This window comes from Athene noctua, chromosome 36 (assembly GCF_965140245.1).
Source record: "Athene noctua chromosome 36, bAthNoc1.hap1.1, whole genome shotgun sequence".
NCBI classification, from domain to species: domain Eukaryota; kingdom Metazoa; phylum Chordata; class Aves; order Strigiformes; family Strigidae; genus Athene; species Athene noctua.
The window spans coordinates 53,119-78,683 of NC_134072.1; the positions used below are offsets into that span (position 1 = coordinate 53,119).

Here is a 25,565-nt window from a genome sequence, read left to right on the forward strand (position 1 = left end):
TCCCCGGTCGTGGTGGTGGTAATGAGTCGCGCCTCTACCGCGTTCTTGCTTAGGGATTCTGACCTTTTCCTTTCTTTCCCTCTCTGGCCTATCGCCCATATCAATTGTTATAGAAATTAAAGCTTGTAAGGTTATGCAGCATCTGACCTCGTTTGTGTCTTAATCTCGCTCTCGGGATTGTTTAAGAACCCTCCCCGATATCGGATCGGGACATTTTTTAAATTGGCGTCACGGACAGGATCCCTTGAGACGAGAGTGCTGTGTTACCTTGTTGTCTTGGATGCAAACCTCTCAGGGTGAAATAGTTCTCTGTGTTTTATATTGAGTTGTGATCTCCTGAGAGCGAACAGGGAGAGCGTGGACAGTGATAGTGCATTTGTGTTTGGGTTAAGTTGTGATCTCCTGAGAGTGAACAGGTGAAAGTTATTTATCAAGTTGTGGCCCTCTCAGGACGAAAACCCCTTTGTATTGCTTTTGTGTGAGATTCACATTTGGTCTCCTGGGAGAGAATAGGGGAAATCTGACATTAAGGTCTGACCCTCTCAGGACGATGTCCCCTTTGTATCAGGAAAAGGGAAAAGGAATGGGCTGTGATGATGCGCCCTCAGGGGCTGAAGGAATAGATATATTATATGATCTTTTGGAGGCACACCGATCCCGTCCCTCAATTCAGGGGCGAGACTGGGTGACAAACCACTGGTTCCAGCCACAGAGTGTGGTGGATCGGAGAAGGGTATGGCAGAAGGAAGCTAAGGTTAGAAAGGGGAAAGGAAAAGCTGTAATTTGTGCAGTGCTAGGAGCGAGTCTGGCAGCTGCAATGGAAGAGAAAAAGGAGAAGTCTAGTCAGACTGACACTTTGATATACTCGCTGCAGACGTCATACAGACCCTGCAAAACCAACTGAGAGACGCCGAAAAATTGTTAGAGGAGGAAAGGGATCAAAATAGAATATTGAAAGACGAATTGAGAGAATACATTTTGGCAGAGACAGATACCCATGCCGAGGCAGAAGTGAAACTTCTGGAGAAGGGGATACGTCAAATCTATCCCCAAGGAGATTTGCAAAGGCCAAAGAAACTTTCTAGAAAGCCACCCCCACATGTATCCACTGGTTAAAACAGAGTATCTATATGAGGACGATAGTGATAACCGTCCTCAGGTTATCACCAAGGAAGTCCCATTTACATCAACTGAACTGGCAAAACTGGTTTTTCAAGGACTGCAAAAGAATCAGAGACAGAGTATGTGTGGAGAGTGTCTCTGTCAGGGGGGGATGGAATTTTATTGTCTGAGAAAGAAGCAGAAGGATATTGGGGTCCGGGTGTGTTTCTAACCACTGGCGACTGCCGAGCCCCATGGTCTTTGAGAGCTGCATACTGGGCCGGAGGGCTGAACCCCTTGGAGAGGGGAGATGCCCTTGCCATAACAGGTACGGTGGATCAGTTAGTGGAAAGTGTACAGAAGGCAGCCTGTCTGCAGATGATGTATGATCGGGAGCTCAAGCCCAACCAGGGCTCCCCGAGGATGATGCCTGTGGACCCGGAGAGGATGACTCCCCTGATACGAGGACTCCCTGGCTCCCTGAAACCCATTGCTATTCAATTGCAAGGGAAGGTTCAAAACAGTCCTAATGGAGAAAGAATGACGGCCGCTCTGGAGGGGATAGTGACCCCTGACCGTCAGCGGCCAGGGAGGAAAGTATGGACATGGGGAGAGGTAGCTCAGGAATTGATTCATTTTGGGAGAAAATATGGTCCTGTTGGTGGACCGTCCAAAGAACTGAGACCAGGGTTGTGTGGGCTGCAGAGCAAATTAGTGGGTGACAGTCATCCATGAGGAAGGGACAAGGCTTCGGATCACCCCGATTTCAGAATCCTGGGAGAGAGAGGCCCCTAACTCGATTGGGATTGTGGCAACTAGGGCTTCAGAAAGGCATTCCTTGGAAATTGATGGATGGACTCACGACTCAAAAATTAGAGCAACTTGTGGAGAAATGGCCCGAGCAAAAGGTCACTTCCAAACCAACCCCTAGTGCTCCACCCTTAACAGACCTCGGGGAGGAGGCGACTGGAGAAAAGGAGGTGACGGGAAACTAGACCCTCCGCTCCCCGGAGGTGAGGGGGGATGCAGAGGATGGATGTTTGTAAGACAACTCACCTGCAACACAAAAGGAGACTTACTGATTACTGCTGCTGTAGGACCAAAGAAAAGACTGGTAACATCTTTAATTGATACTGCGGTGTTGGAGAACGGCTTGCAGAGAGCAAGGCCATGGGTCTGTGCAGGAGCTGATTGCAGCCATCTGAGGTAAACAAAGGAAAAAACCCAGGGTACAGTTATGCCAAAACAGACTGTTATGTTAACAAAGAGAGAAACTGAGGTACATTATGACCTTGTATATGATAAAGGAACGGCCCTGGGAGAAAAAACAGGTTCAGAAGAGGGAAGATGTTGTGACATATCTGAAATGCCACAAGGGGCTGGGGTATTATAATGTAGCCTGTTACATGTATCCAATAGATTTGTGAGTAGTGTGCATGATTATTGTAGAGTGCTTATATAAGGGGTGATTTCTGCCAATAAAGTTGAAGCTTGCTCTATCATTCACATTGAATCGGCTGCTTGCTTCCTCCGCCCGCCGCAAGTGGCGCCCCGAACAGGGTTACCCGAACCCTGCTTTTCCACCGAACGGAACCCGGGAAGCGACGGAACGGATTTTTGGAGCAGGAAGGCGAGAAGGTCACTGCCTGGTGCAGGAGATGTGTGCCGTCTCCTGAAGCGCCGGGATTTGTAAGTCTGACATCGGAGCAGCGGATCCACAATATTGCTTCAGGAGATATTGCGGACCGAGAGGGCTACTGAGGAATAGGCCGAAGTGGTATATCCAGGAAAGGCCATAACGAAGGCTGAATTTGGGGAAACCTAGGAAAAGCCAGCACTGGTCGTTAGCTACTGATCGGATACTGCTGAAGGTCGTCAAGCTACGATACAGGAAAGGAATCAAAACAAGTCTGCCCGGGCAGGACAATGGAACAAGAGGTAGCCCTCAAACTTTTTGCTTTTTAGAAAAGCAGGGAGTAAGTCCGATAAAAAACTTAGCTGCGCTGATTGGTCTGGGCAAGGCTAAGGGACACTTTAAAGAGCCAAATTTATTGTTTGAAGAAGCAGAACAGTGTGATAATCTTTTAGACCCTGATGCTGTAAATCCTGAAAAAGAATCTGGACTGTCTGGTCTGTGTCCTCCCTTAATTGGGGATGATCTGTAGATAAAAGTGAGGCGAAAAAAAAACGTAAAAGTGAGGCGAAAAAACTTTGGCGCAAGGGAATATGGACATGGCAAGAAAAATTCTTACTCCTGTAAGCTATGAGCTGAGTCATCAGCCACGTTGGGAAGAACGGCATTTTTCTGTTATTAAAGATGTAAGCATTAGTAAGAACAGGCTGCAAAAACTCAGACTACACCAGCTGTACTGGAGGCGATGGCTCAGGGATATCGATTGCCCCATAAAAATTGGCTAACACTTTTAGGAAAAAACCGGCATTCACGCCGGCACAGTACTCTACCTGGAAAGCCGAGCGTGTGGATCTCGATGTTTAACATTCGGAGCTGGCGGCGGCGGCCCGGGGCCTCCCCGACCCCCCCGCGGAGCGGCCGCCTGCGGCTGAGCCCGGCACTGCGCGCTCGGCACCCCCCGCCAAAAGCGGCAGGGGGATGCGGCCCAGGCTGGAGATGTTCTTAATGGAATCTTCGTATGTGTAATATTTGTCATTTTATGTTGTGATGAGTGTCAGGAGCTCCTTTGTGTAGTTGTGTGAGTGTGTGTGTGTGAGTGTGTGTGTGTGAGTGTGTGTGTGTGAGTGTGTGTGTGTGAATGTGTGTGTGTGAATGTGTGTGTGTGAGTGTGTGTGTGTGTGTGTGTGTGTGAGTGTGTGTGTGTGTGTGTGTGTGTGTGTGTGAGACACGGCCCACTGCAGCCGCGGAGTTCTCCGCCCAGGGAAGCGGCCGGCCAGGAACTGCAGGGTCCTAGTGCCCGCCCGCTGGGGCATCGGTGTGGCGGTTTGTTCGGGCTCAGTGTTCTCAGTGTTCCAGGTGAAACACCTCCTCTAGCGGGAGGCAGTCATTCTGTGTGACTTGTTGTCTTGAATTTAGGTGCACACTCTGCGGGGAGAGTGCACCTCTGAACCATCTGCCTAATGGAAATATTGTTAAAAAATCATCTGCAACCTTACAGGGGTTGTTTGTTTTACCAGGGGTCGTAGATGCTGATTATGAAGAGAAAAATCAAAATTACGGTCTGTACCCCTGTGTTCTGTAACAAAAAAGTAAAAAATTGTTCAGCTTGTTAAAGAAGCTGCAATTACTCAGGATTTGGATTAGCAGGTACCCCTTAAATATTTTTGGACTAAAACAGTAACACAAGGTTAACTTCTGGTAAAATGTACTCTCGTTAAAGCTAAAAAATCTGCCGAGCTGACATGCATTTTAGATACTGCTGCAGATGTGACCATAATATCTGTGAGCAGATTGGCTGTTAGCCCTGGTACCTCAAATGCTTTTCAGGGTTGGTGTCATGCTGTAACAATTTAAAGCAAGGATCTCATTCATGTAAGAGGCCCAGAAAATTGGGCAGCAAATATTCATCCATTTATATTGGAAACCCCTATTGCATTTTGGGGTCGTAACTGTATAACTCAATGAGGAACTCAAATTGGATTAAATTTGTCTTAATCACCACTGTAGCACAACCCACCCTGAAACCCCCCTGACACTCACCTTGTGAACCGAATCACCTGTGTGTATTGTCCTGCGACAACTTAAAACTGTTATTAAGACTTTAAAAGATTTACAGACACTGTTAGGAACCATAAATTGGATACAGCCGTTGTGGGCCTAACTCATGATGATCTGCATAGCCTTTTTGATATTTTGTGGAAAGATCCTTCACTGACATCACCCAAAGTACTTACAGAGAAAGCAAAACAAGATCTTCACCATATAGCTAACAAGCATCGCAGGTATACTGCATTCCCCCACAGGACAAACCATCGTAGAAAGAGCGCACCAGACCTTGAAAGTGCTTTTGCAAAAACAAAAGGGGAGAGATCTTGGCTCCAAGTCAACCATTTGCTCTGCTGTAAAACGCATGCATTTTTTCCACCAGAATGCCAGAGCAACACAAAACCAGTTTTCTTTATCAAGGCATCCAGCTAAAAACATCCCTGCAACTTGCCCTGAATACCAGACAGACTCCATCTCTTCAAACCTTTTAAACATCTCCCCTGTGTTACAGGTGTCACCAGTATTGTGTCACTTCTCATCACAGATACCAGATCAACAAGAAGTCCAGAGCAAAGCTCAAGTGTTAACAAAAACCTAGAAAGGGGTAACTGGGAAGGACCATTTTCTTTAATAGCCTGGGGAAGAGGTGATGCTGGTGTCTCCACAGGTCTCATCTCCAGTGGTCACCGACAAGGTGTGTGCAACCACAGCTGAGGGTGAGAGGCAGCCAGCACTCAGGATCCAGCTGTGGGTGCTGTGGGTGCCCCTGTGCCGACAGTTTGCGATCTCTTCGACTGATCTTTTAAGCAGAATGTCTGAGTAATGTTTGCTACTTCAACAGGACAAACTACACTACAGTTGCCAATTCTTTTAAGAGAAAATGCTAACAGTAATTGTAACTCCTTTATGAGATATATAGGCTTACTAGTCACTTGTGCAAAATGTAGTTTAGATAAAATATAGTTATTAATAAGGATAAGATGCTGTAAGAATGTATGTATTCCACTTTCTTTGTTTAGTAATATTAAGAATTAAGAGCTCAAGTGTTTAACCTTATTTAGAAACTCCCTTGGTTTTCCCCCTGGAGTACTGGCCAGGCTCCAGGTGGAACCCAACAGGAGGATGAAATCAGATGTTTCCGCTCAAAGAAAGTTGCCAGTTATTTTGGCCTGTTACTTTAAAGGCTGGACCTGCTTGCAGCGACTTTGGATGCCTCACCTACGGATGGACGCATCGCGTAGGGTTTCCAGTTAGTGAGGAAGGGCACTCTGAATTCTCGCTGCATCCAGGGTTCCCCAGCAATTGCGGATCTGAATGTTAGTACCGTATTTTCCTCACTGTTTATTTTTGTACTATCTAGTCATATCCCTTAAATATGGATAGTGAAATTAGTCTACTCTTTTTAATTAGAACTATTCTAAGTATGCTGTGTTTTGAAGTTTGTCTAACCCTTAATTGATACAGCTCTCAAACAAGTCTTGCAGGTGCCGCAGCAAAACAAAGAAAGGGGAGGGCTGGAAGGCATCGGCCTCACACAGCTCCTGACAAACAGCGAAGCTTTGTGAAGAACAGGCCTCGTAAGATAGATAAGAAACTGCAGAGTTGTGCCAAGGTGGCAGGGAAAGATCAATCAGGACAGCAGGCATTTTGCCTGGGCTTAGCAACTGCTGCCGACCCATCCCAGCCCTGTTTGGTATGCCAGTTGTACTGGTCATTATGGTTGGTATAATCAGACAATCTGGCTGAGATGGCAAGATGTGACTCCTTCAGCAGTACCGGTGAACAGCACTAGGTTTTGTAGTGATGTTTATACAATGAATTTACATCTTGAAGAAGGAAGAGGGTTTAATAATGATTTGACTAAAAGGTTACCAATTATTAGATGGTAAAAAATTATTTTGTTTTTACATGGAATAACAGTTTAAATTGTCATTGTAATCCTTTTAATGGTGTTAACCTGTGTGTGGAAGTGTTTTATGAGAACGATGGACTGAACAATAAAAGGGGTCTGGATCACTCAAAAACAAAAAGGGGGATTTGTGGAATGCCTGGGAAACAGCGGACATGTTATGAGTGATCCAGACTGAGTGGCGTCACTGTCATCAGGCTGTAGCTGTTGGGAAGAACACCGGCAAGGCCGAGAGGATGAGAAACTGCGTGAGTAGCAAAGAAATAAGGATGCCGGGCTGTGGGAAATAAGATGTTTGCCTAACAGAAGAACTACGTGTGAACGCCATAACGGGACCAACCACAGAGGGCGTGAAGGCTTGTGGACAGTAGTATAGAACCAATCCTAGTTTGTTTGCTTTCATGTGATTGCTCTTCGATAGTATGTGGGATGCTTTGTACTCGATAAGGTACCTTCGACAGTTTAAGGTGTGCTGTATTACAGAGTCGAGCTGCCATACACTTTCTTTTGCTTGCCCAGGATCATGGATGTAAAGATTTTGATGGGATGTGTTGTTTTAATCTATCCGACCACAGTCAATTAATGCAAAACCAATTACAATGGATGAAGCAACGTTTACAAAAAACACAAGTGGTTGTCAATCCTTGAGACAAATGGTTACAATCTGTGTTTGGTCTGTCCCTATGGCTACAAGGTCTGTTACAAGAAGGATGGCGGTGATTAGGAATAGTACTATTGATTGTAGTAATTATTAAAATAGCATATAGCTGTATAATGACAAATATTAGTAAATTTATGCTTGTGCAGCCTGCACAAAAAGAAAAAGGGGGAATTGTTGGAGAACGGCTTGCAGAGAGCAAGGCCATGGGTCCCTGCAGAAGCTGACTGCAGCCATCTGAGGTAAACAAAGGAAAAAACCCAGGGTACAGTTACGCCAAACAACAGACTGTTATGTTAACAAAGAGAGAAACTGAGGTACACAATGGCCTTGATGGTAAAAACAACCTTGGGAAAGGAGGCAGGCCAGAAGAGGGAAGATGTTGTGACATGTCTGAGATGCCACAGGGGGCTGGGATATTATAATGTAGCCTTTTACGTGTATCCAATAGATTTGTGAGTAGTGTGCATGGTTAGTGTAGAGTGCTTATATAAGGGGTGATTTCTGTCAATAAAGTTGAAGCTTGCTCTATCATTCACATTGAATCGGCTGCTTGCTTCCTCCGCCCGCCGCACCCCAGCATCTATCCCACCAGCCATTACCTTCTGCAGGGGTCTGACCCACCCATGCCCTCATTTTGTAACCCTCCATTAACCCTTTATGGGCGCTCCCCCAAGTTCTGTCCCATTAATCCTTCCCTTGCTCTCCCCACGTCCCCCAGGCAGTGAACAGACTGGGAGCTGGGGACACTGGTGTCAACCAAGCGCACAGCAGGACAGCAACTACTGAGCTGGGACCCCCCCCCCCCCCCAACCCTTCAGCGCGTGGGACAAGGGACAGGGAGGAGGTGAGAGGAGGGACCAGAGCCAAGCGGGGAGCAGAAGAGCCATGTCCTCACTTCAGTGTGACTGGGCAGCTTCACCCTGCTCTGGAAGAGCACAGCAAGGGACAGTTACTGGTGGCCCCAGCAGTATCCAGCCATGGGTCCAGGGCCCCCACATCCCCCAACTGTGTAGGCTCCAGCCCTGTACTCTCCTCTGGCTCTGCCCAGTTCTCCACTGGTGCCGCCGGATCAGCACCAGCTCACACATGCAAAGGCTCAGCCCAATGAGCTTGCTGGTGAACCTGTGATGAGCATGTCAGGTCTCTTCCTAAGTGGGGGCAGGCTTATCCCCACCTTGTTTGGGGCTGGGGAAATAGCAGCAGGGGGATGAAAGCAGCCCTCCCAGCACGCTTAGCAAACTGGGGCAGGACCCAGCGTCCCCTGGGAGAGCAGGGGGCGGCCGCAGGCATTGCCCAGACAGTGCCAGCGTGGCTCTTCCTGAAGCCAGGCTCCGGGAGCAGGCAGCCTGGAGGGCTGTGGGGAGCACCCAGAGAGAGGGAGAGCCCATGTGCCTTTCTGGCAAGTTTTGGGGCTCAGCATCCTTGCTGAGGCATGCCGGGCATCAGGGGGAAGAAGGCTCAGAGGTCCAGGGGATCTCGGCAGCCCTGGGGCCCCCAGTGTGCCCTGCACATCCCCAGCACCGCCCACAGTCCTGGGGGTCACCTCTTCCTGAGCCCCCAGAGGTGAGACAGGTTTGCGCCCGGGATCTCGCACGCTTGGGCACCCCAGCCCCACGCTGTCCCAGCCAGGGAGCTGGAGGGGTGCTGAGCACGTTGGGGCAGCGTCCTCCATGCCTGCCTGGGGATGGATAACACCCCATACCCACCCACGGGGCTAAACACAACGTGACAGCGGTTCCCTATCCCGGGCGCCAGACAGAAACGGGCCACTGCCTCCATCCTGCACCCAGGCAGCATGTCCTGGACAACACGGCACACCCCAACACGACAACCGGCCACGCAGACAGAACGACAGAGGAAGCACGGGCAAGCCTGGCCCTCCACAGCAGACGGGTGTGGGGCCACGAGTGTGGCCACGGGGCGACGACGCACACGGAGCCCACGGCTATTGACCTTCTCTGTCCCCTTGCCATGTTGTCTCAAGAGCGTTCCCGTAGAAGCAATGTCAGCCGTTGAGCGGTGGGGTGGGGACAGCGTGGGACAGGACATGAGGGGGCAGGGCAGGGCTGGGCACGCGGGGTGGCCGCAACCTGGCGGCAAAGACGTGGCTGAGCTCCCACAGGACAGCCAGCACCCATGGGGGGTGGTCCCGGCTGGGGTGCTGGGCCCATGGGGTCTGCTCCCCACTGGCACTGGGATACCGCGTGCGTGGAAGACTGGTCCCAGAGGGATCCTGGGTCAGCGAGGGACTGGTGTCTCTGGGATGCCGGGCCAACTGGTCCCCACTGGAATGCAGGATGCTGCACTGATGGGGAACTGGTCCCCACGCTGGGATGCCGGGCTTATGGCTAGCTGATCCCTGCTGAGATAAAGGGGTGCTGAGCCCATGGGGAACCGGTCCCCACTAGCATACAGGGGGCAGGGGCTAGCTGGCACTGTGTGTGGGCATCCTCTGGTGCCCCGCATTCCCCTCTGGCCGACACTCACAGTGCTGGGAAGGGAGCGGGCAGTTGCACTTGCGTTTGGGACTCCTGGTCCATGGGGTGCTGGGCCAGCGACAACCCCACACTGACCCAGGCCCAGCAGCGGCAAGAGAAACAGTGTGAAATGGGGTAGCAGTGCCATGGGGGGGTCCTAACCAGCCTCGTGGGGGTGCACTGAGGCACATCTGAATTAGGAGGGGGTAGCAGGGGGGTCTGCTGGTGGGGAAGCCTGTGTGAGGGACAAGCAGCACAGTTAGAGCCAAGCAGGGGCACCAGAAGGGTTTCCTGTCCTGGAGGGAAACTGAGGCACGTGGTGAACAAGAGGCCCTTGAACCCCACAGAGCTGACACCACCTCGGCCCCCCAGCAGCCGCAGCAAGGCTGGGACACGGGGTCCCCGTGAGGTCTGAGGGAGGCTCAGCCCCAGGCTGCCCCCAGGGCCTCTCCAAATGCTGCTGTTGGAAACAAAAGGGTTTGGGGGACATGAGACGGGCGTTTGTCCCCACAGGGACCGGCACCCAGCCCCCAGCCACCGGCACCCACACCACTGCTCCTCCTCGTGAAGGTGCCTGCGGTCAAAGCAGGGGGAGGGGAGGGCTGGGGGTGGCTGTGGCCCTTCCCTGGCCCCGTGGGGCGGAAGCCCATGGCCACCGACTGAGCAGAAGAGGACAGGCGGTGACTGCTCCGCCAAAGCCAGGCAGGGCCCCAGCAGCACTGCCGAGATGGGACCCAGGAGCCCGGGCTCCGAGGGCTGTACCCCCACCAGGGAAAAAGTCTCACAACTCGTACCGGCAACCTGCCCCACCGCGGAGCAGCCGGGCCAGGGACTGTCATGCCCCAGCGAGATGCTGCTCTCCACAGGCAGAGAAAGTCTCTGCCCTCAGCCCCCATCACAGCTGCACCCCAGCCAGGGCCTCCAGGGGAAACTGAGGCACAAGGGCCCAGGGAAGAGCAGCCCTGAGTGCCGGGCACGCACCGCTGCCCCTGCTCCTGCCTCCAGCGGCCTCTCTCATCCCTCAGCCAGAGAAGGACGATGGGACCAGCCGGGCTTTGGCTGTCCCTGGTTACATGGCGCTGCCCCAGCGCGTCCCCTCCCGCTCCATCCCCAACACTTGCCCCTCCCCACACCCAGGCACCGCGAATCTGCCCGGGACCTTTCCAGCCCCTGAACCCAGCTGGGGCCGCGGGCAAGTGCCCGCCAGGAGCAAGTGCCAAGCGGGCAGCACAAGGATGGGGTCAGCCAGACAGAGGTGGGCCAAGTCGGGAGCCAGAGGAGGACGTGGGCAGGACCCAGGCAGCCACACAAGACAAAAACCGGCAAGGCCAGGACTGACACACAGCGGACAGAGTGACAGGGAGCTGCCGTGCTTAAAATCATCTGCCAGTGAGAGGCGAGCGGAGCAACTGGAGAGAACCACCGTGACGGAGTGTCGGCCCCCGCCTCCATCCTCCCCGGCCCCAGCGGCTCCACGGCTGGGTACCAGCCCCGGCCCCCCGCCCCTGCCAGCCAGGAGGGACAGCGACTTTCTTCAGAAAAACTGTACCTGAAGGATTAAAAGAAAAGAAAATGAAACACCACATCGAGAGAATGAAACATATCTGCATGTTCAGTTCAGAACTCTGCTTCTAAGGAATGCTGCCAGAGCCACTTGTAGATGCAAAGATGTGAAAGAGGGAATCCATTAACCAGAACAGGGAGTTTCACAGACTTTCATTTACCTGGCTTTTTCATTCTCTAGGACCTTCAACAGAGCCTGAAATTCTGTGTTCTGATGCTCCACTTCTCCCCATCGACTCCTTTCCCCCCCAAGGACCGCACACACCCTTGCAGCTCCTTGTTCTGATGTTCTACCTTCTCCCATTGACTCCTCTTCTCCTCCAGGATCTTCTGGAGGTGACAACATCCAGCACCTTCTGCCCTGACAGTTCCTGTGCCTCACCCAGACCTTGCTGAGCTTGGCGGCCAATCACTTGCTGGGACTCTTTCGAGGCTGCTAGTTGAGATGTCAACTCTTCCACCTCAAGTAAAACACAACAGAGCGGTCAAAGACTACAGCTTGCCACTGTCAGCCACATCAGCCGTATCATACACTGTGAGGAAAGGGAAAGTACAACTTTAAATTTCACCCTTTCATCAAAGCACCAGACTCACAATGGATACAGCTGGCTTGTTTAAAAATCTAAGTGGGTCACCACGTTCATCTGAAAAAGCACCTTAAAGCCCAAGGCTAGCAGTAACAGGCCAGCAGAAATCCCCTCTGGGCAGTGCTGGCCAACAGGCAAAAAGAGCAGCCCCTGTGTCAGGGCAGCAGCCGCCCGTCAGGCTCCTGCGGCCCAGCTGAGATGGAGACCACAGCGTGATGGCAGCCAGAGGGACCGACCCCACCGCCGGCTGCTCTGCCACGGGCAGAGACCACCCCGGGGATGACTGGAGCAGCTCTTGCTGTTTCGCTCACCTGGTTTTGCAGAGCGTCCCTCTGCTGAAGGAGGACAGTAATTTCCTCTTTCATGGGTTTGATTTCTTCCTTGTGCCTCTTCTCCACTGCCTGCATCTCACTCTGAGTTTCCTGCAGCCCTGCTTGCAGTTTTTCTGTGACGTTCTGCAAACACAAACGGAGAGCAAGCTACGGGGACCTGCCAGCAGGTTCAGCTTTCTCTTCTTTCTGTCTCAGAATCCCATTCACTCAGCCACTTCTGCTTTTCTACCCGGCTCTGCTTCCACCGAACACTTCCTCCCGGCTGCTGCTCTGTCTCTGGAGCTCATCAGGCTCTGTGCTTTCAGCGCCTGCAGCAGTCCCTGCCTCCTCACTCACAGCACTTAGGCTTTATGTCCTTGTTACTGCCCTTCACTCTGTCACCCGCTTCTCTCAGCTTATGTCCAGTTGCCAGCGGCCTGTTCCTTCAACCTACCAGTCAGACTTACCTGCCCGTCCTCGCGCTGCTCTTTACCTCCTGCCTGAGCTGCTCCAGCTGCTGGTTGGCTTCTCTTCGCTCTCCCTGAGTCTGAAGCAGTGTCCCTAATAAAGCACTCTTCTCACCTCCTTTTCTCGCAGGACCTGCACAGAAACAAAGAGCAGACAGGTTTAAACTTCCCACACAGAATTTGTGTGGAAGGCTCCAACACCGGTGGGCTGAGGCGCTCTCAAAGCGCTGTGCTGCTGCTCTCCCAGGCCCTTCTCTGCCACTCGCAGACACAGCTCCCTCAGAGAGACTGGCAGCATAAACACTGTCCAGACACAGTCCCCCTGTGACTGAACCTCCAGCAAACAGCTAACACCTAACAGGAAAACGTGTGGCACTTCTCAGATGTCTCCCCTTGCTGGGGAGGGTATCCCTCCTCTTCCGCTGTGGCCTGTTTGTATTTCAATAGCCAATTTTACACCTAGTTAGCAGCAGAGAAGATGCAGGGGGGCTGCCAGAGGGCTGAAGCCAGCAGCTCCTTCAGACAACTCATGTATTCCAAGTGAGGTTTGGTGAAAATGACTTCATTTTTAAGGTATTCGTTAGACTTCGGTAAAGTACTGACGCTACAGGGACACGCTGACATCTCTGAGCACTGCCCTGGCGTTTCAATCCCTGCAGACACAGCTGGGGGTACTGCTGTCCCCAGGCAGACCCCGTGAAGAGGACTTTGGGGGGACACAAGGAGGACTCTTGCTGTGGGACAGGGTTGCACAGGAGATCTGGGCACAGAATAGCTTACCAGCAAGTGACTGAAAACAGCCCAGAGGACACCCCTGGTTTACTGCTCAGAAATATTTCAGAGGAGTCTTCAAAATTTTTCTTTTGTCAACAATCCTGCCATGTTCCCCTGTCCCCCCCAAACAAAAACCCCATCCTCACGGGGATTCAGTCCTACAAATGCAGTTTGGTCTTTAATGGAGTTCAGGTTATAAGCATGTATCAGTAAAGATCAAAAGAGGGCTGTTAAGAGAACTGTGACGGTGCTCTGAGGTAAGTCTTAAAAAACCCAGCACAACGGCAGCACAGAAATCTCAACGGAAAGGGGATGCTTCTGCCCGGCTTCCTCTGACAGGTCTCATTCCTAGTCCCAAAGAGAACCCTGCTTGCCTTTCACCTCACCAAATTCAATGTAGAAAACACGTAGGGCATGCTCCACACAGCCCGACATCCAGATGTCTCCCACGACTCTAGCTTTGCAAAACAGTTACACAAATTCTCCTTTCACAGTCTTTACCTCTTGCTCCACATTTTCGACTCTGGTTTGTTCCTCCTCTCGTTGAGCTCACGTGGCAGCAACTTTCTGCTTCATATCACACAGCTTCTTCTCGTGCTCCCCTTCTGTCTCCACCTTCTCTTTTTCCCACTGCTCCACTATCTCCTGCAGCTCTGAATGACGCCCCTCCCGCTCGCTTGCCTGATGAGCGGAGGAAAAGACTCCAAGGTGAAGTCCCAGCCACGCTCCTCAAAACAAATGTGAAGCTTCACCCCTCCCACAACCCCCCACCTCAACAGTGCACAACAATGGCTTTGTGCCCTCCACAAATCACGTCCTGCCAAGGAACTTAAAAAGGCGGGTCAGCAGGTGGAAGAATCATAGAATCATTTAGGTTGGAAAGGCCTTTAGGATCATTGAGTCCCACCATTATGACAAGGAGATGTTACCTTCCTCTCTCCGACGGCCGCCTGTTTCCTAGCACCTGTCTCCTCAGGATCTCTCTCTATCCTCAGAGTCTATTTTCAAAGCTCACATCCCTTTCCATCAGTGAAAAGATGTAGAGGGACTGCAGGGTGAGATAGAGACTGGTACCCTGATGCCCCAGTCACAGGACAGGCCACGAGCTGAAGTACCAGAACAGGGGCCTGTGCCACATGCTTCAAGCCCACAGACAACAGCTCTGACGACGGTGAAAGGACAGAAAGAAAGGAAGAAAGTTCCCGTGACTGCAGGTGGCAGCAACGTGAGGAGTGCACTTCATGGCAGACGGGAGTCTGGTAAGATCCTGCCCCTTTCTGCCAGGCTTTGGCTGGGGAGCTCCCAACCTCCAGCTAAAGTCGCCTCAGGCCCACACGGAACCTGTGGGGCTTTTGCTGTCCTGGCAGAGTCCTGGGGGTTTTCACGTCCTTCGGGTATGAGGGTTGGGGGTCAGGGGTTGGAGTTAGGGGATAAGGGTTGGGGGCAGGAGGTTAGGGGTGGTGGGTGTGGGTTAGGGGTTGAAATAGGGCTTAGGGGGTTGGGGTTGGGGTTAGGCTTGGGGTTGGTTTAGGGTTAGGGGCTTGAGGGTTAAGGATTAAGGGTTGGGGTTAGGGGGTTGGGGGTAGGTGGGTTAGGGCTGTGGGTTACGGGTTACTAGTTAGGGGTTACTGGTTAGGGGTTGGGGGTAGGAATTAGGGGTTAGGGGCTGAGGGGGATGAGGGGTAGGGGGTTAAGGGTTGGGGGTTATGCTTAAGGTTAGTGTTAGGGGCTGGGGATAGGGGGTTGGGGGTGGGACTTGGGGGTTAAGGGTTGGGGGTTAGTGGTTAGGGTTAAGGTTAAAAACTAGGGGTTAAGGGTATAGGTTGGGGTTTGGTGTTAGGATTGGGGGTTGGGGGTTTGGGGTTTGGTTATGTGTTAGGGTTGGGTTTGGCGGTTAATGGTTGGGGTGGGGGGTTAGGGGGGTAGGGCTAGGGGCCTGGGGGTTAGGGGTTGGGGGATAGGATTGGGGTTCGGGTTAGTGTGGGTGTTGGGGGTTAGGATTGGGGGTTGTGGGCTGGGGTGTTGTGGTTAGGGGGTAGGGGTTTGGGGTTAAAGTTTGGGGGGAAGGGGTTGGGCTTAGGATTGGGGGTGGATGTTAAGGGTTGGGGTTATGGTTTGGGGGCTGAGGTTAGGGTGTGGGGTTTAGGGTTAGGGGTTGGGGTTAGTACTGGGGGTTTGAGGCTACGATTGGGGTTAGGCGTTAGGGTTTGGGGTTGGGGGTTAGGGATAGGGTTAGGGAGCTGGGGGTTGGGCTTAGGGGTTGAGGGTTAGTGTGGAGGCTGGGGGTTGGGATTGGCAGTTGTGGGCTGGGGGTTGGGGTTAGGGTTGTGGGGTACGGGTTGGGGTTTGGGATTAGGATTGGAGTTAGGGGTTGGGGATTGGGGGTAGGGTTAGGGGTTGGGGGTTAGGGATTAGTGTTAGGCATTATGGTTTAGGGGTTGGGGCTATGATTGGGGTTAGGGTTGGTGTTGGGGGGGTTAGGGGTAGGGTTGGGGTTAGGGGTTGGAGTTGAGGATTGGGGAGTAGGGGTTATGGTTTCAGGGTTAGGATTGGTCTTGGGGTTGTGGGTTAAGGGTTGGGGGTTAGGACTGGGGTTAGGCGTAGGAGATTGGGGTTAAGGTTGGGGGCTGTGTGCTGGGTGTTAGGGGTTGGGGGTTAAGTTTAAGGTTAGTGTTAGGATGTTAGGGGTTGGGGTGAGGGTTGGGGGTTAAGGGTTAGGGGTTAGAGCTGGATTTAGGGGTTAGTGGTTAGGATTAGGCTTGGGGTTTAGGGTTAGGGATTATTGATGAGGGGTTCGGGTTAGGATTGGGTGCTGGGGGCTGGGGGTTAGGGGATGGAGGTTGGGAGCTGTGATTGGGGTTAGGGGTTAGGCCTTAGGGGTTGGGGGTAGGAGTGTGGGTTGGGGGTTAGGGTAGGAGGTTGGGGGTTGTGCGTTGGGGTTAGGCTTAAGGTTAGTGTTAGGGGTTGGGTTGGAGTTAGGGTTGGGGATTAAGGGTTAGGGGTAGGAGGTTGGATTGAGGGTTGGGGACTGGGGTTAGGATTAGGTTGGGAGTTTAGGGTTAGGGATTAGGAGTGAGGGGTTGGGGTTAGGATTGTGGGTTAGGACTGGGTGTTGGAGGCTGGAGGGTTGGAGGTGAGGTGTTGGGGGTTGGGGTTAGGGGACAATGACTGGGGTTATGGGTTAGGCCTTAGGGGTTGGGGTAGGGGTTAGGGTAGGAGTTGGGGATTATGGTTTAGGGGTTAGGATTGGGGTTGGGAGTTAAGGGTTGGGGGTCAGGGTTAGGGGCTGTGATTGGGGTTAGCAGTGTAGGGTTATGGTTTAGGGGCTAGGACTGTGGTTGGGGGTTGGGCTTGGGGGCTGGAGTTATTATAGGGGTTAGGGTTAATGTTAGTGTTTAGGGTTAGGGGTAGGGGTTGGGGTAGGGCTGGGGTCAGGGGTGGTGGTTAAGGGTTAATGGTTGGGGGTTGGTGTTTGGCTTCAGGTTTGGGTTTAGGTGTTGGGGCTGGAGTTCGGATAGGGGTTAGGGTTAAGGTTAGTGTCAGGGGTTGGGGATTAGGAGCCGGGGGCTTGGGGTTAGGGGTTATGGTTGGGGCTCGGGCATTAGGATTAGGGTTGGGGGTTAGGGGTTGGGGGTTAGGCTTGGGGTTTAGGGTTAACGATTGGGGGCTAGGGGTTAGGACTGGGGGCTAGGGGATGGGGTTAGGTGTTGGGGATTGGCAGTTGTGGGTTAGACTTGGGGTTTGGGATTGGGGGTTAAGGATTGGGGGTTGGGTTTTAAGGGTTAAGGGATAAACACTGGGGGTTGGGGTTTAGGGGTTGTGCTTAGGGGTTAGGGTTTAGTGGTTAGGGGTTGGGGTTTGGGGGATAGGGATGTAGGGGTAGGGCTAAGGGGCTGGGGGTTAGGAGTTGGGGTGGGGGCTTGGGGGCTATGATTGGGGTTCGGCATTAGGGGTTGGGTTGGGGGCTGGGAGCTGTGTTGAGGGGTTGGGGGTTAGGTTTGGGGAACAGGGGGTTGGGGTTGAAGTCGGGGTTAGGATTATCTGCCTGGCCCAGCAAGGTGTGACCTATGACAGATGTTGCTGCCACTTCACACCCTCAGGCTGTTACTCCTCTAAAGTCAGCCCACAGAGCTTGCTTGAAGAATTCAGAAGCATATTGTTTCCTACCAGGTCTCGCAGGAGCTTCTTTATTTCCACTTCACGCTCAGTTTGCCGCAGTTTGAGGGAACTGTTATACTGCTGCTGCGTCTGCAAGAGCTGCTGTGCCACGTTTCCCACTCCTGCCTCATTAGAGATCGCTCTGCTTCCAGCTCACGCTGAAGGCACTTCACCTCCCCTGCAAACAGGACAAACGGCAAGATGCAGAGTCTACACAAACAATGGTTCTGACTTCCCTGAACGTCAGTGCAGGAGAGATCTGCCTCCATCTCCTTCGCTCCTCAGAAGCCCTGCGGACACAGAGCTATTTTTATACCACCTTCCCTAGGCAGGGGATCACCAGAAACAGGAGGCTCTCACCTTGTGTCACCTCCTTGGCCCGCGTGACGGTGTGAAGTTGGATTTCAAGCGGACTCCTGGTGATCTCCAGCTGAGGTAAGTGCTGCTGAGCATCAAACAGGCTGGATTGCAGCGTCTCCTTCAGTGACCTGTGAGTTGTGAACACACAGAGAAATGAGTTTGTTGCTCCTGACGCCCACTGAGAGTTATTCCAGTAAGAAGTCAGTCAAGACCCCTACCCCTGAGTACAGAAAATGGGTCGCAAGGAAACTTGTATACAGAAAGCATCTTTCTGCCACTTAAAATGGCAACGCAGGCCCCTCCGGGGGAACGCCCAGGCTTTGCTCATGACCTGGCATCACGGAAAGCCCAGCTGAATTTGATCTCAATGGCCCAGTCTGAAACCGCTGTTGGCTGACACACGGGTAGCTGTGCCCAAGTCTGGGCCAACAGCCAAAAGCCGGGGCTCTGCTCCCAGCCTCAGCTCTGTGGGGAGTGCAGCGGTGATCCGCGCTGTGCAATAGGAGTGATCTCTAGCGCGGGCACTCGGGAAGCATTCTGCAACGGACAGATGTTAAAGGGAAGCAGCCGTGGTTGAAAGTTTTGTAACCGCGGACGCTGTTAGGAGAACTGTTGCTGCGCTGGGCAAAGGGAGAGGGGGATGTTTAGGGGAAGATCCCTCTATCGAATCCCCCGACCACGCCGAGAGATTTGAGAAGATTCCAGAAGCTTCCAAGAAGAAGATTCCAACTTGGAGGTGGAAATTCTTTAGAGGAACCGCGCCCATTTCAGGAATAGGTAATTAACCCAGGCTAGAGAGGAAGTGGGTTTGTTTTGAGCACCCAGCGCCGATTTGCTTGTTCTTACTCCAATAAAATTATAAAGTTACGTTCTGCCTCCGCTTCTAAACGTGTAACAGCTCATCAGCGCTTCCGAGGGGGGTCTCTGTGGGTTGGGGGGTCTCTGCGTGTCCGTGGAACGTCCCTGGGGGGGGATTTGTGGGGCAGGTGCGGGGGCCTCCCTGGGGGCTGCCCCCGACCCCCCGCCGCCCCCCGGGACGCTGAGCCCCGCCCGGCCCCGCTGCCGGTCCGTGGGCAGCGCGAGGCCACCGCCCGCCCGCCCCCCCCGCGCCCAGCGGCTGCGCCAGCGCCCGGCCGAGGCCCGCGGGGGAGCGGCCAGCGGCGGGGGAAGGGGGGGCTGAATCCGCCGCCCCGCAGCCGGGGCGCTCGCCGGGGCGTCACGGACCGGTGACCCCCGGGAAGGGCGGGAGGGGGGGAAGGGAGGACCCCACCCCCCAGAGCCGCCGGGTTCGCACCCCCCGGGCGGGGGAGGCCCCGACGCGGGCGTGACGCCACCCCGAGGTCCCGCCCCAGTGCCCCCTACCCGCCTTCCCGCCTCACCGGAGCGCGCAGGAGCTGCCGGAGCCGCCGCCGCCATGATGGCGGCCCTGAGGGGAGCGGGGTCCGCCACGGGGGTGTGGGCACGGCGGGGGCGGGGCCAACGGGGCGCATGCGCAGGACGCGGAGACGGGGAGCGGAGCGACGCCGCGGCCGCCATGGCGGGTGAGGGCATTGCCAGTGTAGGGGCGGAGCCAGAGGGACGCATGCGCAGGACACAGAGGAGGGGAGCGGAGCGACGCCGCGGCCGCCATGGCGGGTGAGGGCAGCCCGTTCGGGGGCGGGGCTCGGCGTGAGGGCCGCAGGGCGGGAAGGCGCTTTCCTCCCTCAGCCGCCGCCATTGCGGGGTCGTCGCCGGTTGGGGCGGGCGCTGCTGTCTCCTCTTCCTACCGTTCCTTCTCCTCTCCCCGCCCTCCTCCCGCCGGTCCTTGAGGTAGGCAGGGCCCCCCGCGCTTGGGCAGGGCTCTCCGAGTTCTCCCTGCTATGCCCGGACCCTCACGCACCCCCTTTCCCCCCGGCCCGCCCTGCCCGGGACCCCTCTGACAGGGCACTTGGTAGTGGGGGACGGGACCCCCCTGACAGGGTGGGGAGAGGCTCCTCCTCGCCCACTGGGATCCCCTCACCAGGGGGTTTTGGGGGACAGGACCCCTCGGGACCCCAGGTGAGGGGTGCGCCCCCATTAGTGCCGCCGCTGCCCCGTTAACTCGATATTTTCCCTACATCCCCCCCCATTTCCCTTTTCTCCCCCTTTCTCGCCCCTCAGGTGATGGCGGAAGAGGCCGAGCCCAGCGCCCCCGTCCCCCCATCCCGAAGGCCTCTGAGGGGCCCCCCGAGAAGATCCTGAGGGCTCCCCCCACACCGCCGAGTCCTGCCAGGGGCGCCCCCCCATCGCGGGCCGCTCCGAGGGGGCACCCTCTGACCCTGGGGATCCCCCCGAACCCCGGGGGGCAGCGGGGGGCCCCCCCCCGCCCGATCTCGGGGCGCTGCCTGCGGCACTGGAGGCGGCCCTGACCCGGGACCCCGGGGAGGCGACAACCGGCCGAGCTGAGCCCGATTTTGGGGCTCCCCCGGCCCTCCCCGGAGGGGGTGGCGTGGGGGGAAGCAGGGGGGTTTGGGGCAAGGGGCGGTGTGGGGGACCTCCCTGTGTGGCCCCGGGGTCAGCGCCTGCCGGGCTGTCGGGGTGAGGCCTCCCCTCCTGCCTGTGCCTGAGCAGCAGAGGGCAGGGACGTGGGAGGACACCGTTCAGTCTGGAGGGGAAACCCCCCAGCCGGCCCTCCTCTGCCGGCAGAACAGGATCCAGCGTGCCTTTGAGTTCGGTGCCCTGAGAGTGCAGCTTCTGCAGGAGGACGTGGTTCAGGGAGAGGTGGGGAGCGTGAGGATGGGGAGCGGGTCTCTGCTTGGGGTCGCTCCCTTTGTCGGTGTGGGGAGGGAAGTCTTGGGGCTGAAACTGTGTGAAAAACCTGTCAAGAAAACTGCCAGGCAACGTGTTCTTGTAGAGATCTCCCAGTAACCCTGATGTTCACTGTTTCACCGTTGAATCGTACCAGTACGGAGGTAGTGATGTGTACGAGAAGTATTTGTCCCAGAAAGCAAATTATTTATGTTCCCCTCTAGTGAGAAATTATGTGGCAGGAAGGAACAGCAGCATATTTTGGTGACAGGACTAGAAGAAAAAGTCACCAGGGTTATTTCTTTCAAATCTGTTATTAACTTTTTAGATGTACCGAACCCCCAGGACGTGGCTGCACGGTCTGAAAATCCCCTGTTCCCACCTGAAACGAGTGGGAATTTTCAGTAGAAAAACTGCAGAGCTGTGCAAGGCCTTTCCTTCCTCTGGCTCCCTCTGCTTGGAGAAGGCAGGAGCTTTGCCTCTGGCTGCTGAAGGATTTTTTTTCAAAACTGAGGTTGGAATCGGTCTCTGTCCTCTTATCTGCACCTCACTGGAGAAGGTGGACACTGCTCCTCAGTAATGAGGTGGCAGTGCTGACAGGAGTGTTCATCAAAGCAATGTTACCTATTTTTATGGGTAAAAAGAATCTGTTGGGTTTTTTTCTTTTTTTTAAGATGCCAGAGCCTGGTTTGGATTACTGCTTTTTTTTCTTGAATCCTGTGCTGACTGAGGGTTTTACTGTATAAAAGCTGTCAAATTCTGTCATTTCTCTGTGTCTGTTGTTACAGATCGTGGCACCAGAACCAGCAACTCCCGCCATCGACACGGCCGTCAAGATGAGGAAGGAGATGGAAGCCCGGAAAGGGCCCTTGGCCTGGGCACTCCTTAACGTGTCTCTCGCAGGCATGCTATGTACTGAAATGTGCGTTAATTGTCACACCTGAGTCAAACAAGCAAAGCCGCCGCCTTGGTATCTCCCTAAATATTTCCTGGGACTGAGCAGTTGCAAAACATTAACTTCTTTATTTTCTTTTCAGGACTGGAAGTCTCATCAGCTTGTATTACAACATCGCGTGCTGGCCACTCTGGTATCTTGGTGAGTTGCTGCACCATTTAAATTTGATTGCTGGAGAGTAGTCTTTAAACAAGCTTTTTTTTTTTTTTTTTTTTTAAAAAAAAAGGTATTTTTTGGTTTGTTTTAAATTTAAACCAAAGCTTTGGTTTGCTTTCTGCTGTTTCCCTTGAAACTTGGAATTTCATCCGTGTTAGTGACGGGTAAGGAGTGTTAACAGCTTTCTTAGATAGGAAGAACTTACTTGGTGCATTAAATCTGTTGACCGTGTAGAGGAAGGCTTTGGGGAACCCGGCAGATTTTCCTGCTCTGTTGTATGTGGGCGTGGATGGCATTTCACAAGAACTGAAGTTTGTTTCGGAGGAGCAGACTCTAAGCCAGCTGTATCAAATATGATTAGAGGATGAAGCAAGAGGAGGAGAAAAATCATGAGATGACTGACAGGTGATTTGGCAGAAGATGGTTTTTGAGAAATACTCTGAAACTTCATTGTAGTATATCTGGAAACGACTGTCCATCTTTAAAACTTCCATTTTAGCAGTGTCAGTTAATCTCAATACAGAAAGGAAAACTATCTCCAATGGTTCTGGCATAAAAAAATGAAGAAATCTTGGCTATTGCCCAGATTGGTACATACTGACAGCACTAATAATTAGACCTGTTTTTAATGGGCATATGCCAGATTTTGCCAACAAGACGCTTTGGTTACTCCCCGTGCTCAAGCTACAGTAAAAACTTCTCTGTTTCTTCTAGAACTCGCACGTGCATCTCTGTTCGGCCTGAACGCCGCCTTTGATTTCTGGGTGTGCTTCAAATACACGGTGGCACCGACCAGCCTGGTCGTGAGTCCTGGCCAGCAGAGCCTGCCGGGGCTGCAGAATGCAGGTGGGTGCAGTCAATATCTCTGGTAATTCTTTGTTTATTCTTTTTTTTGTTTCAAGGTGGTGTCTCTCTCAAGGGCAGGATTCTCTAGCGAAGCGAGTTCTGAATCGCCTCCTCTGACAGGAGCGGTAAACTGAAGTACCCGCAGCGTATTAAAATTCACCACGTCAGGTGATGATTTGATGAGTGTTTGTGGGAGAACTGGAGGGGAAACAAACACAGGTGGTGGGAAAGGGCAGGATGAGAGCAGCTGCGGAAGGACAGGGAGGGGCTTGAACACTGTGAGGTTGGGCAAGGAGTTTGTGACTTGTCCATGGAAGCAGGAGCCAGGCAGAGAGCGCAGGTTCCTATTTAATTTTGATGTCCTGCTACTGTCACGCTGGGTAGGGAGAACCAAAGGAGAGGGACAGACAGACCTTTGTGTGAAGTCTGAAATGAGCCTACAGAGGGGTGACTCAGAAAGCTTTTGGAGATCAAAGCAAAGTTCTAAAAAGAACCTGACAAGGCAAAAATACCAAAAGCGAAATGCTGGCAGGGTAGTATTGCACTTTGCTCATCTGCCCTAGAAAACAGGGAGCAGAGGGTTGTAACGCTGTAACACCAAGGTTCGAGCATCTCCTGTGTTTATTTGCACAGATCAGTTGAGACGTTCAACGCCTCAAGGTGCACAGAGTAGGCAGGTAGAGGAGCTGATGAAATAGGCGATGGAATAGAGAAACCCCTGGGTTACACAAGGTGCCTGGGAACACTGAAATCTGAAGCTGCGGGATTCGTGCCGAGTTGTGGTCCTGTGTCTCAGTCTTCTCTTTTTTTCTGTCAGTGGCTTGACTGCCGAGTTCTGTGGGGGCCAGATTTTTCTCACGTCCCTTCTAACATCTTTTTAAAATCACCTTAAGATAGCGTTGTGTGCGCGTCTAAAGCGGGGAGGAGAGTTTAGGGCTGCTGCATCCGCAATGCTCATTCTGTTTTTCCTTCTCGCAGCGGTACAAACAACTCCCCAACATGAGCTGGCGGCCCCTTCTCCTCCGCCCTGGGGCCAGAGTGCGCTGAGTTACAGCCCGTCCCGCCGCCCTGTGCCCACCCACAGTTTGGTACCGGTTGTGTCCCGGGGTACAGCCCCCAAGGACGGGCTCTGTCAAGCGGCAGCGCTTCTTACGGCCCTGCTGGAACCTATTCCCGAGCAGCAGCTCCAGTCAGGTAAGGACCAGGGCAGCCCCCGAGGGTGCAGTTTGGGTCTTTGTTTGGTGCCCTGTCCTGCTGAAGGGGAGCAGTAGCCAGCGCAGAGTTGTCTATGTGTGTGTTTGCTCCTTTTGCAGAGCGGATCTAAATTTGTCGTATTGGGATTTGTCCTTCTTCCCTAGTGCCACTTCCTTTGGTTTAGAGCAGCTGGTTTGTTTCAGAACAAAGCAAAACCAAGCAATCAAAATGTAAGTGCAAAGGAGACCAAAAAGACCCAACCCAGACCCCGAAGGAGAGTCTTTTATGTTCATGTCGATTAGAAATCAAGGTGGAATTCTGTCTGCCTTCTATGACACAACCGTTTGTTTTCCTTTGCCCAAGGTTTCCAGCCCCAGCTCCTCTCCCAGCAGGTCACCGTCCCCCACTAGCGCTGGGCCACTGGAAAGCGGCGGGTTAAGGTCTCGTTGCGGCTCTTCCCCCGCTCTGTGTAATTCTGCAGGCGCAGAGGAGGATGTGACAGAGCTCAGGGCACTGCACGCCTTCCTTCGGAGAGAGGAACAGAAGCGGCGGAGAGTCCAACTCGGTAAGAACCAAACTGATTTGATGGGAAAAGCTTGGTCAGGAGAAGGGGGTGCGTTTGTTGGAGATTGGCTTTTATGGATGAGAAAAGTCCCAAAGGATTCCAGTGCAGCCGTACTAGTAAATAGACCTGACTCGTTTGTGGTGATCGCCTGTGACCTGGGTAAAGGCGGCTGCTGACTAGTCGAGTCTCCTACTGAGGGGTTCGGACGTGAGGTGGGACACCGTCGTTTCTACCTGTCTCCGTGGCTTAGGACCTTCAGGACGTTTTCCTCCAAAGTTTTGCTGGGGATGGGCTGGGAACGTGTGCTGAGAGATTGTCTCTGTGGCACCCGTTGGCCGTAGTGGCCCGTGATAAGCTGCCGGGCTGTGTCGCCGTGTGATGAGAGGGATATCTTGTGGAGAAGGCGTTTCAGATGCGGGGGTGAATTACCTGCAGGCAGTTTTTGTCCTGGATAGGGACAGTCGGGGTGCAGTCGGTGTTTCTGCAGACCGACCTCAGTGTCCCTATTCGTGGCAGTTCGTGTCCGTGTGTCTGGCCAAAGCCTTCATATCCTGACCTGCTGTGCCTGTGCTGTTGCGTCGAGAACTTCTTGGCAATGCCTGTACGTGAGTGTTTAATGAAGGGATCCTTTCAGGGTGTTTGGATTCCAGCTCTCCTCCCAGCAGCCCGGCTCTGGGGAACTGCAGCCGTTCCATCGCCGACTGCGCGCAGGTGCTGAGAAAGTTCCCGTACCAGCTGGCCTGCAGGCCCCGGGCCCCATCACCACACAAGGACGTACCTGACCTGCGCTGGATACAGGCTGCAGAAGAGGTAAATTCCACGGCAAAAGCGGTCAGGAGAGAGAAACGGGTCTGTAAAGTACACAGCTTTGGGCAGAGGTTTGGATTTGAGCTGCATCAGAAATGTGGGAAGAGAGAAATCCTCTAGCCTGAGCTGTCCTCATCCAGCTTGGGAGGCTCCTGGTCACTGTAAATGGCCACTGCAAACTCTGAACTGTAGTGGGAAAAGGATTTCTCCCTTGGAGAGCAAGGCTCAC

The 25,565-nt window shown here is 53.5% G+C and overlaps 1 long non-coding RNA gene and 1 pseudogene across 1 annotated transcript; one reads left to right on the forward strand and one right to left on the reverse strand.

The window, feature by feature from the left end:
- Positions 1–11,591: 11,591 nt before the first annotated feature.
- Positions 11,592–19,513, reverse strand: LOC141972881 (uncharacterized). The gene is made up of 7 exons (XR_012635443.1): positions 19,427–19,513; positions 18,048–18,175; positions 17,697–17,865; positions 14,031–14,210; positions 12,756–12,888; positions 12,289–12,432; positions 11,592–11,851 (listed from the first exon to the last, which is right to left on the reverse strand). It is a non-coding gene; the product is annotated as an uncharacterized LOC141972881 (long non-coding RNA).
- A 68-nt stretch (positions 19,514–19,581) lies between these two features.
- Positions 19,582–24,514, forward strand: LOC141972825 (transmembrane protein 209-like; annotated as a pseudogene).
- The last annotated feature ends 1,051 nt before the right edge of the window (positions 24,515–25,565 follow it).